The 10,995-nt window shown below is 39.1% G+C and overlaps 1 long non-coding RNA gene across 1 annotated transcript; it reads right to left on the bottom strand.

The window, feature by feature from the left end:
- Positions 2,417–4,000, bottom strand: LOC104750400. Its single transcript, XR_761610.1, has 3 exons — positions 3,734–4,000; positions 2,580–3,633; positions 2,417–2,516 (listed from the first exon to the last, which is right to left on the bottom strand). It is a non-coding gene; the product is annotated as an uncharacterized LOC104750400 (long non-coding RNA).

Here is a 10,995-nt window from a genome sequence, read left to right as displayed (position 1 = left end):
TTTTTTTTTTTTTTTTTTAAAAAAAAAAAAAAAAAAAAAAAAAAAAAAAAAAAAAAAAAAAAATCAAACATAAAAACCACTCTTTTGCAAATTTTAACTCTAAAAATGCTACTAAAACGAAACCAAAAGAAATACAAAAAAATCAAAAGAAAAATGAATATATTCTGTGATAAATTTTATAAGGGCTTAATCCGCAGCAAAATAGTTAAGAAAAACTATCCTGATATATTTTCAGGTTGTATACGAAAATCTCTCTCTTGTGATGATGCTTTTGACGCTAAAGGGGGTCATGTTTGAAGATGCACTCGTTAGAACAGATCGCTGTGTGGAACAGAGAGCTGTGATGGAATGCATCAGACAACAGACTTATGAGTTCAGACAAAGAAACAGAGCTGACGTGTCAAAGCAAGATTGGACAAGGTGATGCATTATAGGAGTATGATGATCCGGTCTTGAGGATAGAGCCGAACTAAGCCAGAAAGATATGGAGAATATTCGTCTTGATGTTTAATGAATGAAGGGCCTTAGGGAGCAAGCTATTGCCTAAAGAAGAATACTCGAAGATATTCTTGTTAGGATCTTGAGAGGGTTAGTATAAATAGTCTAGGGTTAGCCGCAGAAAATTTTTGAGCACTTTAGAATTATTATGGTGAGATTGTAAAACTTCAAGACTAATTAAGAAGCTACGAATGTGAGTGTTGGGTAATTCTCTTATATCTACACAAGGGTGTGTTTAGATTCGATCTTGTATTCAATAACATTTGATTAATAAGATTGAGTAGAAAACCGTTTGCTTGGCGCCTTTCCAAGCATATAATCCTGCTAGTTTCTATACCTTATCAATGTTGTTAGCATAGGTGATAGGTTTCCCATTTTCGAATTGAGAGAATGAAAGAGAGGCCATTGTAAGAACATGTGGAGGGACTGATCTGACTTGATTCGGCCGAGGCATCAAACGCTTGGAATGGTAGTAAACACTGTTTTTATTGGTTAAATAAATTTTACACATTTACAAAAAGTACTTCTTTGATTGGGATGAAACTTTGCAGAGAGCTTAGATATTTAAAGATTTTGAATATTGTCAGTGAGAATCTTCGTTATATATATTCAAACGAAGCGGAAAAAATGCCAATTTTTGAAAGAGTTCTAGGTTTGTTGTGACCTCAATTGTTGAAAAATGCCACTAGTCACTAACGTCTGTACTATTTATTTTTCGAGCCTTTTTCTATATTTTGACGACTACCAACTACACTTTTTGTCTACCACATGATTCTTAATGTTGGTAAGAGCATGTCCATTCTCATCTTAGTGTCTTAAACTTTTAATAAAATGAAAAATAATATTAATCTAAGTTTTGATCCTCAATCTATTTTTTTTTATTTTTTCTCCTCCCATTAGTCATCGTTAAACATGAGTGTCTTGTATAAACTTTATTAAAATTGTGTTTTAAATGTTGATATAATGTTATAAGGATAATATTAGTAGATAGCATAAATATCGAGTAAAATAAAGAAAATACCACAACAACATTTTTTTATAGAAAAATACCATAGGGCCCACATTTTTATAGTAAAAAGACACAATCACTCTTTTTTGTTTTAGTGTTAGATAGAAAGAGTGAAAGATTTGGTGTGACTTTTTAAAATAGCATGTAATATTTATATTTCACATGTTATATTGAACTAAATAGCATTTAATTGTACACCCAAACCGACAAATAATCTCGTTTTAATTGTAAAATCTAAACCCTAACCATCTCATATGTGAACCCAAACCGACATATAATATGTGAACCCAAACCGACATATAATTTCGTTTTAATTGTAAAATCTAAATCCTAACCATCTCATTTGTGAACCCAAACCAACATATAAATTCGTTCTAATTGTAAAATCTAAACCCTAACCATCTCATTGTGAACCCAAACCGACATAGAAATTCGTTCTAATTGTAAAATCTAAACTCTAACCATCTTATTTGTGAACCCAAACCGACATATAATTTCGTTCTAATTGTAAAATCTAAACCCTAAACATTTCATTTGTGAACCCAAACCGACATATAATTTCGTTCTAAAAAAATGACATGATATTTAAACAAATAACATGTAATATATGTAATGGGTATAAGAGTAATTGTATATGAAGAGAAAGAACACACTGTCACATCAATGGTAGTTACTTAATTCTTTTTGATTTTTGTGGTATCTAGTGCATATTCCGATGTTATAAATGTTGGTATATAATATATACAATATTAGGAAAATAAAACTAGAAATTGTAGTTATAGTATAATACATTTTATTAAAAAACAAATATACTACATTATGAAAACTTTAAAACATATATTACAATTATATTAAAAAAAAAACTACAAACTGGATACAATAAAAAAAAAAAAAAAAAAAAANGAAACATATAAAAACATTATCTAAGAAGGCTAGATGAACTGGTAGCAATAGTCCTCCAAATGTTGCAGCAAGGACTCCAAGTACTAATACAGCTTTTGCATCCCATCTGTATTCTTTCAGATGATCAAACCAAAGCCATTGTTTTGAGAAGAAAGGATGATCTTTTTACCTGAACAGAGATTCTGGAGATAGCATATGGTAGTGTTTCCTTTGAGTCAAAAACTTGAACGTTGGTGATACAATTCTCTGTCATAAGCGGTCTAGGAACCTGAAAGTTTAGCGGCACTATTATTGGCAAGAATCAAGACAAGTCTTTAAAAACGTTAATAATGGCAAGTAGTAGGGTCCCTGAAACTGCAGATTGTTGAGCAATCTGAGAGGAATCTTATTCAAAGATGTTAATCATGGCTTTATCTTTTACAGATTTTGAATATCTTCATGTTTTAACTGTAGTAACACTTTTTCGTGATGAATGAATGAATGGAGAGGATAACGAGACCGCTTAACCTAACCATAATTGTAAACCTGAAAAAGAAGAGTAAGAATAACAAAACCCATAACTCATCAAGAGATATCAATTTCATTGAATGAAACAGAGATATAAAGAGACAGATAGCAATAAGAACAGAGACAATAAGAGAAGAGATAGCACATCCCTCACCTGAAATAATAAGGAACAGATAACAATAAGACATAGACAAAATAGAACCCAAGAGAAGAGATATCACAAAATCAAAGAGCAAATATAACAGAAATTCGTTATAAAAAATGGCACAACCTATTAAACACTACGTGTTTCTTGTATTTGACTAAATATGCAAGGATCGAGTTCACCAAAGTGTTTCTATCACAGACAAAGTAGCCAACATTACTAAATAATTGGAAGCAAACTAGCCATTTCATATACTACTGTTAGAGACAAGAACTTCATATATTCTGATCAATGGTCAATGACAGTCATGGAGCAATGTTAATACCTTTCTACGGCCTTAACAAGCACAAGCAGAAAGGGAAATCAAACACAATGTAGAAAGGAAAAAAGTCACTAACCTTGCCCGCTTTGGAGAAGAACTCATAAACATACGAGCCATCTAGCAGTGTCCATAATTTCCCACTTCCCTCATATAAAACCCAATGCTCAAGAACATACCTGGAAAAAAAATATGGTTCATTGATCTCTCTCACGATCTGCTTCAGGCTCATCTTTGTTTTCCTTGTGTCTCCTGCAATCGTGAAATCAAACTTAAACCGTTCGTAATCGACTAAAGCCCATCAGAAGAGAGAGCTTCTCAACAGTTCCTACACACAATCAAACAAACAAACCTGCTTCCTCTTTCCACTACTGCTCCTTCTCTCCGAGATGTGCTACCGAAATCAATCGAATGTTGCCCAGACTTGAAGAGATCATTTTTAACTGGAAATCGATGGGTTGTGAATCAACTGATGAAAAATCGATTCTTCTCCCTATCTCTCTCTTCTCTCGTTTGTTTCGAAACAGATAGAGAAAGAAATGCAAAAAAAAAACAAAACAAAACAAACACCAGCAATAGAATCATGACACGTAGCGGGTCTCTCAGTGTCTTATTTTTAGTTCGCAGAGACACAGTTCTCTGCAATTAAACGATTTAAACTTTATTTTTATTACTTTTTATTATTAAAGAAATGAAACAGATCTCATCGGTATAGCCAATGGGAATGCTCTAAGCACATTAAAATGAAAATAGAACCCACCCTGGTCGGTTCAAAGTTTTAGCGTTATACATTTTCCACTTCAATTTACAGTGAAGCAATCAGTATGGTGTTTTATTTACTTTTTAATCAGTATGATGGTTCATTGCATCAATGAGTCAAACCAGATTATTTGCTTTTATTACAATCTTCATATTAAACTATTATTCAATCATGATTTTAATACTATTATGGACACCACATAACACCAAAAAAATCTGTAATTTTTGTTTTTTTGTATATCTGCCGCAAATTTCGTACTGCTCTCTCGTGCTATCAAAATGTTACCGTTAATTTAATTTTTGGTAATCCATTAGAAGGACTAATAAATGCTAATTAAATAATAAGAACAATTAGGAGGACGAGTAAATGCTAATTAAACAATAAGAACCATTTCAATGAGCTATAGACCACATGACGGCGCTCCCTCAAAGCGATTTTAGGGTTTCGAAGGCGACTGAACAAGATGTGACCATGTTTGAGGCTGGGGAGCGAGATCGACCACCAGGGGACCCTCCGGATGGGTCGAGGTCATGGGTGGACAAGGTGAAAGGTGGTTGCGGAGGGGGGATTCCATCCCCGGAGGACTTGCTGGATGATGAGTTTGTTACGGAGAGATTTTCACTGGTGTTTCCGCAAGCTGAAGATGGGGAACCAGTCATAACCATTGATGATGAGGTTTTGAAGGCTATGAATGGTTTGTGGAAAAGGTGTATTATTGTGAGGGTGTTGGGGCGTAACGTGTCTGTCGCAGTTCTAAACAGAAAACTGCGAGAGTTGTGGAAGCTAGTGGGTGCGATGACGGTCATGGATCTGCCTCGACAGTTTTTCATGATTCATTTTGCTATGGAGGATAAGTATATGGCGGCGCTCACCGGAGGACCATGGAAGGCTTTCGGCAGTTGCCTTCTTGTGCAAGATTGGTCCCCTGCTTTTGATCCCTTACGTGACGAGATTGTGACAACACCAGTTTGGGTACGTCTCGCACATTTACCGGTGAACTTTTATCATAGGAGAATCTTGTGGGCAATTGCTGAGGGTTTTGGTAAACCGCTTAAGGTGGATTTAACAACCCTGATTTTTGAGAGAGCTCGTTTTGCTAGGGTTTGTGTGGAGGTTAATCTGAAGAAACCGCTTAAAGGTACAATGGTGGTGAATGGGGAACGATATTTTGTATCCTATGAGGGACTTACGAATATCTGTTCTGGCTGTGGAATTATGGACATTTGGTGCATGGGTGTCCGAAGTTAGCTCAGGAGAGCAGTATGCTAGTTAATAACCCGAGTACAGACCTAGTCTTGAGTTCACGAAACTCATCATATGGAGGTGTCGTCAGTGGATGGTTTCACGTTGATAAAATCAGGAGGGAGAAAACCGCATGCTCCGGCGAATAGGGTGGTGTTTGCGGCAGGGGGTTCTAGAGAAGGTTCGAGATCGGGAATGAGACATCGTGAACCTGTTCGGGGAACACAATCCGGGAATATTCCCCTAGCTAACAGTTTTGGAAGGTTAGAAGAAAATTTGGCATCTCATGATTTAAGGAAAGAAGGAGTTAATAGTAAAGAGAATAAAGAAAATGAGGATACCTTGAATCAATTAGGGGCAGAGAGGCGTAATGGGCAAGGTAAAGGAGTGATGCTTGCTAAAAAAAGTGAGAAGAATAGAGGGTTTTTTCGGGAGGGCTCACGGGATAACAATGGTGGGCCTTCGAAAGCCCAGGAGTTGAATGGACAAAGGCCCAAGCCGATTAGAGGGAATCGGCCTGCAAGGGGATTAATTTTTGGTCCAGGTAAGGCAGATTTGGGTTTGTCCACGAATGGGAAGAGGCTTAGAGTGGAAGCTGAGAACCTTGGTTGATCAGGAGGTTTCTTTGTTGCCGGAGGTGAGAAAGTCGGCGGGGGACCCTTTGTGTTGGAGGAAGGGCTTGATGGCGACGGAGGAAAATTGGGAGCCGCTAGGACTGTTGAAGTTGGTGCTCTGGTGGAGGTTCCAGAGGGACGTGTGGAACCGGTTGCTTCGGAGACGGGGTGTCAGTAATATTTCTCCCTGGTTGTTCCTTTTGTTTGGAGATTTACGATGATGAATTTTATTTTATGGAATTTTCGGGGGCGAATAAACCCAGTTTTCAGAGTGGAATACATATATTTTAGCAATTTTCGAAACTCACGCGGGGAAGGATCGAGCAGCTCGGATCTGTAGAGGTTTGGGGTTCGAGAACTCCTTTAGGGTGGATGCGACTAACCAGAGTGGTGGGTTATGGTTGCTTCGGCGGTCAGGTATTGGCGAAGTGGAGGTAGTGCAATCCTCGAATCAATTTATTTTTGCAAAAATTGTAAATGGAGAGGAGGTGTTGAATTTGATCGTCGTGTATGCAGCACCAACGGTTAGTCGCAGAAGTGGGTTGTGGGGTGTATTGCGGGAGGTTATAAGTGGTGTAGTGGGACCTCTTGTCATTGGTGGGGATGTTAATACAATTGTGAGGCTAGATGAGAGGTCTGGTGGCAATGGTCGTTTATCTCCGCATTCTTTAGCATTTGGGAATTGGATTAATGAGTCCTCCTTTATAGATATGGGGTTTAAGGGTAATGCTTTCACTTGGCGACGAGGGAGAGACGAGAGGAATTTAGTGGCAAAAATACTGGACAGAGTTTTGTGTTGTGCGCAAGCACGGCTGCGATGACAGGATGCTATTGTTACACATCTCCCTCTACTCTCGTCTGATCATGCCCCGGTTTATGTCCAGCTCTCTCCTGAGATGAATCGGGATCTGAGTCGACGCCCATTCCGGTTTGAAGCTGCTTGGATGAAGCATGAAGGCTTTAAAGAGTTGTTGAGTGTGTCATGGAGGAGGGATTTAAGCACTCCGGAGGCACTTCAACAGTTGCAAATAATATTGCGTAGATGGAATAAGGAAGTGTTTGGGGAAGTAATGCAGCATAAAGAGAGACTTTCGAAGGAGATAGAGGTTGTTCAGAGTCTTTTGGACTCAGCTTCGTCTGATGCGTTGCTGGGGAGGGAAGAAGCTCTGATCAAAGAACTGGACTTGGTTTTGTAACAGGAAGAAATGATCTGGTTCCAAAAATCACGAGAGAAGTGGATCACTTGTGGTGACAGGAATACAAGGTTTTTCCATGCTACAAGATGATGAGGGTAGATGGGTGGCGGATGTTCAGGAGTTGGAGACTCTGGCTCTGTCATACTACAAACGGTTATATTCCTTACAGGATGTGGATGCGGTTGTTGATCATGAAGGTTTTGTATCACTATCCGTTGCTGATCATGAAGGTTTGAATAAGCCCTTTTCAGCAATGGAGATTGAGAAAGCTGTTCGTGGGATGGGGAGATTTAAGGCGCCTGGTCCGGATGGTTACCAACCGGTTTTTTATCAGCAAGGTTGAGATATTGTTGGAGAGTCGGTGGTCATTTTTCTTTTGGACTTCTTCCGAACAGGTGATTTTCCTTAGGATACAAACGATGCTTTGGTGGTTCTAATACCTAAAGTAGTAAAGCCGGAAAAGATTACACAATTCAGGCCTATTAGTCTATGCAACGTGTTGTTCAAGACCATTACCAAGACTCTGGTAGGATGGCTAAAGCAGGTGATAACAAGGTTGATTGGTCCTGCACAAGTGAGTTTTATACCTGGTAGGCTCAGTACCGACAATATTATAGTGGTTCAGGAAGTTGTGCATTCAATGAAACGGAAGAAGGGTCGTAAGGGCTGGATGTTGCTTAAACTTGATCTTGAGAAGGCATATGATAGGATAAGGTGGGATTTTTTGGAGGACACACTTATTGCAGCAGGTTTTGCTGATATGTGGATCAAATGGATTATGAGATGTGTCACAGGTCTCTCGATGCACTTGTTATGGAATGGTGAAAAGACAAAGCCTTTTCAACCGCAAAGGGGGCTTAGACAGGCGGATCCTCTATCCCCATACTTGTTTGTTTTCTGTGTGGAGCGATTGTATCAACAGATTGATAGGGTTGTTATCAGTAAGGATTGGAAACCGATTAAGCTCTCAAGGGTCCGAGTTTATCTCACATTTGTTTTGCCGACGATCTCATTTTGTTTGCGGAAGCGTCATTGGCTCAAATTTGAGTGATTCGGAGAATTTTGGAGAAGTTTTGTGTAATTCAGGTCAGAAAATAAGTTTTGAAAAATCTAAGATTTATTTTTCTAACAATGTCTCACGGGAGCTAGAGACACTAATCAGCAGTGAGCGTGGCATTGGATGTACTAAGCAACTGGGCAAATATTTGGGGATGCCAGTTTTACACAAACGTTTAAATAAAGAAACCTTTGGAGATGTTTTGGAAAGAGTTTCTTCCCGGTTGGCGGGGTGGAAGAGTCAAGTTCTCAGTTTTGTAGGCCGGTTAACGCTTACAAAGGTGATGTTGTCCTCCATTCATGTTCACTCAATGAGCACGATCATACTTCTCCAGTCGGTTCTTGCTTGTTTGGATAAGCTGTCTCGTTCTTTTCTATGGGGGAGCTCGACTGAAAAACGGAAGCTACACTTGCTGTCATGGAAAAAGGTGTGTTTGCCCAATGCGGAAGGAGGTCTTGGAATTCGTATGGCAAAATTTATGAACAGAGCACTTATCGCCAAGGTGGGATGGCGTCTGTTACATGACAAGGAAGGGTTATGGGCACGTGTCCTTCGTTGCAAATATAAGGTGACTGATGATCAAAACTGGAGCTGGCTTTCAGTGAGGAGTAGTTGGTCCTCCACATGGCCGAGTGTGTGTATGGGCCTAAGAGATGTGATTATCCATGGAATTCGTTGGGTTATTGGAGATGGTTGCTTGATCAAGTTCTGGACTGATAAATGGCTAACAGACAGACCGCTACTCGAGGGCGTGATTGGGATGTTACCTGTTCACTATGAGGATCTGCGGGTGAGTGATCTGTGGCAGCATGGGTCAGGTTGGAAGTATGAACTGATATCTCCTTATATCACGGAATTGGTGAGAATGGAGCTAGCAGCTTTTGTGGTGGACAATGTTACGGGGGCCAAAGATCGTGTGTCTTGGATTGGTACAATGGATGGTAAATTCTCAGTTAAATCTGCTTATTCTATGTTGACTAGGGATGCCTCTCCTAAGCCAGATATGGGAGTGTTCTACAAACGGGTTTGGGGGATTCGGGTGCCTGAGAGGGTGCGTACTTTCTTATGGTTGGTCACTAATCAGGTTCTCATGACGAATGTAGAACGACAGAGGAGACACCTATGTGATTCGTCTGTTAGCCAGGTTTTTAAGGGAGGTTTTGAGATGATCATACATATACTCAGGGATTGTCCTGCTATATCCAAAGTATGGGATAGAATACTTCCGCGTCGAAGAAGACAGCTGTTCTTTACGGGATCTTTACTGGAATGGGTTTATGCCAACTTGTCGAATGAGGTGATAGTGGATGGCGTTCCATGGTGTACGCTGTTTGTTATGGTGGTGTGGTGGAGCTGGAAGTGGAGATGTGGCAATGTCTTTGGAGAGGTGGGTAAGTGTCGAGACTGAGTCAGATTTTTAAAAGACTTGGCGAGGAATGTAACTGTGGCAAATGATTGTAGTAAGGGTCTGCATCCTTCACGAGTTAGAGTCGAGGCGTTTATTGGTTGGAAGCGTCCAGGGGAGGGTTGGATGCGACTGAATACTGACGGAGCCTCGAAAGGTAATCCTGGTTTAGCTACTGCGGGTGGAGTGTTAAGAGATGAAGCGGGTTGTTGGTGTGGGGGTTTTGCGCTGAATATTGGACGATGTTCGGCCTCCATTGGCTGAGTTATGGGGGGGTCTACTACGGTTTGTACATGGCATGGGAGCGATGTGTATCGTGCTTGGAGCTAGAGGTTAACTCAGAATTGGTGGTAAGTTTTTTAAACACAGGGATAAGTGATTCACATCCCCTGTCTTTCATGGTACGTTTGTGTCATGGCTTTTTTAAAAAGGACTGGTCAGTCCGAGTGTTACATATTTACCGTGAGGCGAATCGCTTAGTGGATGGTTTGGCGGGTCTTGCTCTTTCTTTGTCCCCAGGTTTCCACTTCGTGGCTAATGTCCGCCTGATCTAGTTGGAGTTCTCAGGGAAGATGAGTTTGGAAAGACGTTTTCTAAACAAATTCTTATGTTAGAGTAGTTTTCTCTTTTTTTATTTATTTTTTTTTTTACGGGAATTTAATCTCTCTTTGTCCTACCAAAAAAACAATAAGAACCATTTCATATATCGGTTGGACCAAAAAAATAGTTAGTGCCATTGAATCTTAAAAAAAAAACATTTTTATACTTGTAAACTACTTTTTCACTCCAGTAACAAAATTCTAACTCACGACTTTTAATAAGGAAAATGTCTAATATATATATTAGAAAAATCAAGGTTTGTTGTGGCCTCGCTACTCGCTAGTGTATGAAGATTGCTGTTCCTTTTCAGCCCTTTTCCATCTTTTGACTGAGTACCAACTACACTTTATGTCTGCCGTAGAATTATTTGACGATCGTAATTCGTAAGCACATAAAAATGAAACTTGAACCCATCTTGGTCGGTCCAGAGTTGAAATAATGTTATTTTATTTTTTTGATTTTTTATTTTTAAATTACTAAAAAGTTTCGGGCCCGTCTCTCTGATTGGCGATCAAAGTCTAGAGAGTCGGAAAAGAATAAAATTTATTATAAATATATGTATTTATTCGTTACATTATAATAGGATTGGGACTCCAAAATTATCCATTGGATCTTTTTTTCTTTCTAGCTAGATAACAACATTCTCTTCTTTTTACTTAGATTTTGTATGCGGTTGGAGGGTTTTGTTGTTGATGAATTATTAACACAAAAGTTTTGCTTGTGTAGGGAAGCATACTCAT

Source organism: Camelina sativa, chromosome 16 (genome assembly GCF_000633955.1).
Source record: "Camelina sativa cultivar DH55 chromosome 16, Cs, whole genome shotgun sequence".
Classification (NCBI taxonomy): Eukaryota; Viridiplantae; Streptophyta; class Magnoliopsida; order Brassicales; family Brassicaceae; genus Camelina; species Camelina sativa.
The sequence above is the reverse complement of the archived record's forward strand: the minus strand, read 5'-3'. Positions and strand labels throughout refer to the sequence as shown.